This window comes from Crocodylus porosus, unplaced genomic scaffold (genome assembly GCF_001723895.1).
Source record: "Crocodylus porosus isolate Cpor-Errol unplaced genomic scaffold, CroPor_comp1, whole genome shotgun sequence".
NCBI classification, from domain to species: Eukaryota; Metazoa; Chordata; order Crocodylia; family Crocodylidae; genus Crocodylus; species Crocodylus porosus.
Window position 1 is genome coordinate 158,735,529 of NW_017728906.1, and position 7,448 is coordinate 158,742,976.

Sequence of the window (7,448 nt, forward strand, 5' to 3'; positions counted from 1 at the left end):
GAGCATGCTGGGCGTTCCCCTGTCCAGCTAGCTGCGCAGGGCTAAGTGGGAAAGCACTTTTCCCCCCGTTATCCCAGATCTATGGCACAGATCCAGAGCAGTGGAGAAAGCTGAGATTTCCCCCACCCAACCAGCCCCACAGGGCACAGAAAAAACAGAGTATAATAGCAATAGAGTCTATTATTATTAGCCTTTGCACTGATTTTCCCATCACGTGGCATAATATAGAGTAAAGACATCTCTTTGCTCTGCATTTGTGCCGCCTTAACATTTTTAAAGGCAGCACAAATAAGAAATCAGACATCTATTTCTACCCTTATATTAGTTCACCCCAAAGATGACAAATTATTCTATCACTTAAGCAAGCTGTTGACACCAATTCTGTAAGGAGTAACACTTACTACTACTAATAAAAACATGTTATAGTAAAAGTTTATGTAAACAATGAAAAAGCTTAGATTAACTTTGTTTCAGCTTTAAACTCTTTCCCAAAGCTCTTCTTTCTTCTCTACGCTCTATGGCTTTTCTGCACTTCAACTTCTTCAACCCTGCCCTTGATTCTGGTGGTTATCTTCTACAAGTTTTTACATATAATAATAATAATACATTTCAACGCAGATATGGACAAGTAGCAACAGGATGTTTCCACTTCTGTCAGTCACTAGTGCATCTAGTACATGACATTGTGTCTTTAAACATTAGTGCAACAGAATCTAATTTAGACTCAAGTCCCGTATATCCCTGAGCATTAGGTCATTATGTCATACCACTAGGTTAGCTCCACATCAGTACTTTTATTTCTCAACTTCCACAGAAAGTAATTGCCTTTTCTTCTTCAAATAACTGTCATTAAAGAGTGGCTTCATTTAAGATATTAAACATTTCATACAGCAAAATGTTTAGTTAATTTAACAGAAGAATTTGGTGGGAAGGGGATGTATATGTAAATATTAACAATATCAATACATTTCTATACAAAATATGAAGGTAAACAAAGTTGCTGACATAGGGAACCAGATTCCTCCAGATTTGCTCACGAGTTTGTGGATATCTGAACAGCTCAGAAATCCAAAAGTTCAACCACAAAACAAGTACAGCAAAGCAGTAATAGCAACGATTTAAATTTTCCTTCTTAACACCACTAATATTCCTTTTCAAGAATGTGAAGGATGTATCCATGTCCCACTTCCCATTTCAAGATGAGATTTAACTGTAGATATGTGACTGGGACAAATCAAATAGGTGCTCCTTGAAACTGTTGTTGCCTTTGTTCCAAAGCTTGCTGACTTAGCATTTGCTGCTGTTTCTGCAGAAATTGCACCACATCCGGACTTCTTAATAATGACTTAAAAAAAAAAAATAGATTTTAAATTACAACACCAGAATTTTAAACACAGAAATCCCACAAGTTCTGCACAAAGCATTACAGCAGTATTTTAAAATACCTTATAATTGGGAGCTCATTAAAACTCTAAAACATTACAAAATGTTATAAAACAAGCATAAAATCAGACAGAAAGAGCCTTCATCACTGCATGACCTCTGGTAGATGGATGGAATCAACATTAGTGCCAAGTCTTAATGCTAGGTCCAGACAACTGAATTAGGATGAAAAGGTACACAACACTCCTTACTATCATATACTAGATATTTAACAGTAAGTTGCTGATAAACAGGTAATTTAAGCATCTACTTTTTTTAAGAAGTTCAAACCAGACAGACAGACCAGAAATTATACGAAAGTGCAACACAAGATGCTGTTCTCTGATATAAAGGGGACAGGAGGTGGGGAAGAAAAGTCAGGAAGTATGCATTCTGCTCCTCACAGTACTGATGTCTTTTTATTTATCTTGGTCAAATCACAGCCTATGCATCTCAGTCTTCCCATATATACTATGGAAATAATTATTTCATAGGATGAGTATTTCATAAAGTCCTCTGACATTCCTGGATTAAATGATACATAAAAAAGTACTAGACTGCACGTCCCGAAAACCTGTATCCCATGGTTTCTGACTCATGGGCAAAAGCCTCATCTCCAGAGGGGCATGTTCTTGTGTCCAGGCCCTTAAACGGCTATTTACTTTAAAAGCTCCCCGTTGCTGTTTCCCAGGAAACACTGTGTTACTCAAAACTGAAACAAACCACCCAAACTTTCCAAGGCCAAATAAGAGCTCTGTGGGTAGACAGGCAAGAAAGGGAACACACACACACTTTAGATCTAGACTTTGCAGAGGGGCACACTAAATTCCACACATTACCAGGGTTGAAAAGAATCTATAATTAAAACTTAAGACATGGAATTTCTACATTTAGATAGAATTTCATTTTCAAAATTTCTAGGAGTCCTTGATATAAATAACATATACAGCTGATTAATGAAACCTGTAGCATCACAATGAGCACTGGTTAGTCATAATTAATGAAGGTATTAGGTAAATAGTCATGACTAAAACACTTTCAAACAGGCAGATGCATTCTCTCTCTGCAGATAGCTGTACTTCTTACAGGTCACTTCATGGAGCTACAAAATTGAGCCCCATTTATGTTTGACTGCAGACTTTACCAAAAGATTAGGCTAACAAGTTAAAGCATCCATCCAAGTTAAGTTTTGGATGATGTCTGCTCAAAAGAAAAGGGGGATACACTTCTTCATGGCAGAGGAATATCCCAATGTAGTTAACATAACTACCATTTATAAATTTGTGGTCATACATTCCAGCTTTCAACACCTGCTTATGTGAAGTTACAATGTACAACAACAATCTGACTTTCTATTTCTAGGGAATCACGACCTAGCATTCGAGTGCGCACATTTTGCATTGGCTGGAATTTAAAATCTGCCGAGCAATAGAACTTACCAGCCTCTTTTGATTTAGCACTTGTTCTAGAAGAGTAGGTCTGGCTGGACGATCTCCAATAGATCCTGTTCTTTGTTTGGTAACAGAAACTGAGCTTTCAACACAATCCTAGGCAGAAGAGAGAATATAGAAGAATAAGGACAAGTGATATAAATCCTGGCATTAAAATTCATTTAACACCATGAAGGGGAAAACACTCAGGATAAAAGGACATGTTTCCTTTTCCTACTCTGTAGAAGGAAATAAGGAGTGCCAGAGGGGAATGTTCTCTTGCTAAAACATGGGTTAGCTCATGGAATCACTGGATCCAGCCTGTAGACCTGGATGAAGCGCTACTGGCATTCAGCAGGGGGGATGAGTGCCAGCTGCAGGTGCTCTTCCAGTGCCGCCGCAGGGACAAGGGCCTATAGCAGCTGGGTCCTAGCACCCACCAACTTCTGACCTGGGGCAGGGCATACCAGCCATCAGCCAGAAAAGGTTGCCACCCTAACCCTACTCTAGAGCAGCCACTCCTGCCACTGTTGGAGATAGGACCCTGGGCTAGGTGGACTTAAAAGCATCTCTGCCTGTTCTGGACCACTGTTTTTCCTTTTACTTTTCATAATACAGGCACCCCCCACTTAACGTGGTTTCATGTTAGTGCTTTTTCGCTAAAGCATTCATTTAAAATTGATATCCAATTCCACTGAGTGCTCAGCCGGTTTCGCTATAGCACTCAGTGGAATCAGGGAGTTTTGGCAGGCAGGCAGGGAGAAGCAGTGGCACCAAGTGAGGGGTGTGACTGGTGAGGAACGTAGGGGAGGCAGGCATGAGGGCCCACTGCAGCAGGAACTGAACTAATGTAGCTGATGTTAACATAGAGTGTAATAATAGTGAAATGTAACCATGTTAGTCTTGTCCTGTAAGCAACTTGAAAATTCCATTTTGTATCCTTTTGCTTGACACAAGTGAATGAACTCTGTATAGCCTTCATGTAGGAGTATGTAAAAGGGTGAATGGTGAGAGAATGGCATAAAGATGGGAGAAGAAGATTTAAACGTTTATGTAAGCAACAATGCAGCAAATGTAAGTTACCAGTCAGTAAACTAATTAATGAATGGCTGAAGAATCCAAGCATGAGAGAGAACGAGGATGAGAGAGGCACACATCCTGCCAGATGGGCAGCAAGAACACTCCAAGGCTGAAATACCAACTTTGACAACCAAACTGACTTCAGGCTGAGATGAGCTGAAGATGAATGAAGAACAACCACAAAAAACAGAAGCTGGATATGGAAAAACCCTGAAGTACTAAAACAAAGGATGCCAATCCCTATAAACGATGACCTCAAAGATGCCAAGTTGGGCGAGTCTCTCTCTCTACTGCCATTTTGCCAGAGGACAGATACATCTGTTTGACCCTGCTCCAAAGCTGCTATCTACAGAATCTCTCTCTCAAGGAGGCTGGAGTCGGCCACCCAGTGCCATTATTGAACAACTGCTGCTGGTAATTATAATGTCTGAATGGAATGGTTGTTTTGTGTTTGTGTGCGTCTATATGGGTGGTGTGTCCAAACCTCTATGTCTAATTCATGTAATTAATAAATGAGGCATTTTGCCTTCCCCCCTTCATAAGGTCTTGTTCTTAATTTGGCAATTGGTATTTTAAAGTAACATCGGTCAGGGTGGCAGGAGAGCAGGCCCTGAGCTGGCATGTGGTGCCAGAGTGGGCGGTGGGGTGAGGAGAAGCAACAGCAATAGAAGGGAGGGCAGAGCTGGCAGGGGTACACACCCAGGGCATGGGGCAGGAGTGTGGGGTGTGTGCTGCTGTATGGGGCCCATGCTGGGGCCTAGGGCCAGGACACCACACCCAGACCAGGGTGGCAGGAGCACTGGTGTCCAGGCTAGTACGTGGTGCCAGAGTGGGCAGGGGATGGGGAGAAGCAGCAGCAACAGATGCAAGGAACACAGGGACCACACTGGTACCCAGGGCCAGTGGGAGCCTGCGCCCAGAGTGGGGTGGCAGGAGTGCAGGGCCTGCACTGGTGTCTGAGGCAACAAGGGCCAGGACCCAGAGCAGGGTAGCAGGAGCACCAGTACCCAAGCTGGCCATGGGGCTAGAGAGGCTGGCTGGCAGGCAGGTGAGGGGGGTGGGGAGAGGCAATGGCAGTGAGAAGCGGCGAGTTGGGGGAGAGGGGCATGAACGCGGGACCTGTGCCAGTGCCCAGGGCCAGGACCAGCAGGGGCCCAGAGCAGAACAGCAGGAGCACAGGTCCAGGTTAGCACGTGGCACTGGAGCGCTGGCAGTGGACTGGGAGCAGCAGAACAGGCAATAACCAATTAATTTCTATTTACATTCATTTCTTTGGGGAAATGGATTTCGCTTAACGCTCAGTTTTTCTGGAACCAATTAAGAGTACTAAGCAGGGGCTCCCTGTAGTTTCTGGCTTTACCAACTATGAGTATAACTGCAGAAACAGGTGAATTAGTCTTAAAATTGCAGAAATTAACCAATTTACCAGTTAGATAACCAAGCTGAATTCATTCAATAGCTCAATTTTTAAATTTGCAGGAAGGAATTATTTTCTGTATCAATAATGAAGTTGGGGGCAGAAGTGTACAGGGAGTCAAATGAAAATAGCAAGACGCACTGATACCAAGCTACCACATCTCAATTTATTTCAGCACCACAGTCAAGGCCAAGTAACAACTACAAAACTCTCTCCTTTACAGTTATAAGCTTTATCCCCCCTCTACAGTTATCAAATACATTTCCTTATAATGTGGTCAGAGTCGCCAACAGAAGCAGCTCAGTCAGATTACATTCAGAATTGAGGTAGTTCTAGTGACATGTCTGCACCTTACCCATGCCACCTTCACCACGTGCTGCAGGTTTCTCATGCTGGTAATTCATGAGCCCAAAACTTTCCACCTCGCTCAGTTTGTTAAGCAGTACTCCCTCCCATATCCCTTTAAAGGATCTAGTAAATAGCTAGTCTAATATCTGCCAATTCAACTTTCTTTATGAAACTAAAAGAAACAAGCTAAGAAACCTAGCTCAAGCCTCCAGAGAATGACAGTGTCTACTGTCCTAGAAATCAATCTACATTTTAGTAACAAATAGCCAGCCAGGCCTTTCAGAAGCACCAGTCCTAAAGAGCATACCTGCCACTAGAGTAAATGCATTACACAGCTGTGCAGAACTAGAGAAGCAAAGCCCTGTCCTTTCCAACACATTAATCATTTACTTTTGTCCTGATAATCCTCTCTTTACTTCCATCCTCCTCACAGCATAAACTTTTACCAGCACCATCCCTCATCAGTAGAAGAAAACCTGCTTCCCCTTTCTCAATTTGTTTTCAAATGTAGTGCCTGCACAATATTCAAAACCTACCCAAAAAATACCTCACAAAAATTGTGAGCAACTACCACAGGCTGCATTGCCCAATAGCCTGAGCCTGACTTTCCTGCTTAACTTGTCTCCTCACATCTCATGGCACCTCTCAAGAATTCCAGTGACTCCCCAGGGTGTCCCATCACCCTGGTTGAGAATCACTGCCTGAGAAGGACAGCACTGAACCATATGCCTCTAGAGTGATCTATGCCCTCACTCTCCTCCTCCCTAGCATCCACTGCTTCTTACTTAAAAATACCAAGGGAGGCATCTTCACCTGTTTGGTCCAACTGTCATTAGCAGATCTATCCTCCCCAGCAGGGTTTGGGGAGAATCCGCCCCCAGCTCTGCCTCTCCCTTCACCCAGGGTAACAAGCTCTGCAAAGTCACTATGACTACATATACACATTCAGCTTTGCTTTCCCAAGAGAAAAGAAATGACCCTGCATAGAAGTTCAGATAGAGCAGCAAAGAGCCTGCAATGCAAAGGCTGGGCTGCCAGGGCCCCCTAGAGCACGCAGCCCACAGAGCTGGGAAGTGGGGTGGGGATTGTTTGTTTTTGTTTTGAAGTGAATGTAGGCATGGATGGGCAGGGAAGCACACTCCCTGCTTTTCTAACGCATACATCTCCCCATGACACTTACTGAGACATAGACATTAAAACTGGATTGGTACAGAAGACGGGTGTTAAAAACCTCCAATGCTGACCAACCCACAACCTCTCTGGGTGACCTGTTTGTGTTTTACTACCCTCCTCGTGAAAAAGTTTCTCTTAATAGCTAACCTAAACCTTGCTTGCAGCAACTTGAGACCATCGCTCCTTGTTCTGTCATCCACTGCAACGGAGGATAGTCCAGCTCCATCCTCTTTCGAACCCCACTTCAGATACAATAACATCCGTTAACTATCCCCCCTCAGTCTCCTCTTCTCTAGACTAAATAAGCCCAGTTCCCCCATCAAAAGTCATGGCCCCCCCAGTCCCACTGGACTCTCTCCAATTTGTCCACATTCTTTCTGTAGCACCGAGCCCAAAACTGGACACAGTACTGCAGATGTGGCCTCACCAGTGCAGAAGAGAGGGGAAGAATCACTTCCCTCGACCTGGTGGCAACCCAGCTGGGCCCGCTGGGAACAAGCCCTGCTGCAGGAAAGAGAGCAGACCCCCATAAGGAGAGAGGGGCGACTGAGGGGGAAGCGGGCTACTGAGGACCGAAG

The 7,448-nt window shown here is 43.8% G+C and overlaps 1 long non-coding RNA gene across 1 annotated transcript; it reads right to left on the reverse strand.

Moving 5' to 3' along the window:
* Positions 1–479: 479 nt before the first annotated feature.
* LOC109306584 lies at positions 480–3,751 on the reverse strand. The gene is made up of 2 exons (XR_002100046.1): positions 2,862–3,751; positions 480–1,345 (listed from the first exon to the last, which is right to left on the reverse strand). It is a non-coding gene; the product is annotated as an uncharacterized LOC109306584 (long non-coding RNA).
* Between the last annotated feature and the right edge of the window lie 3,697 nt (positions 3,752–7,448).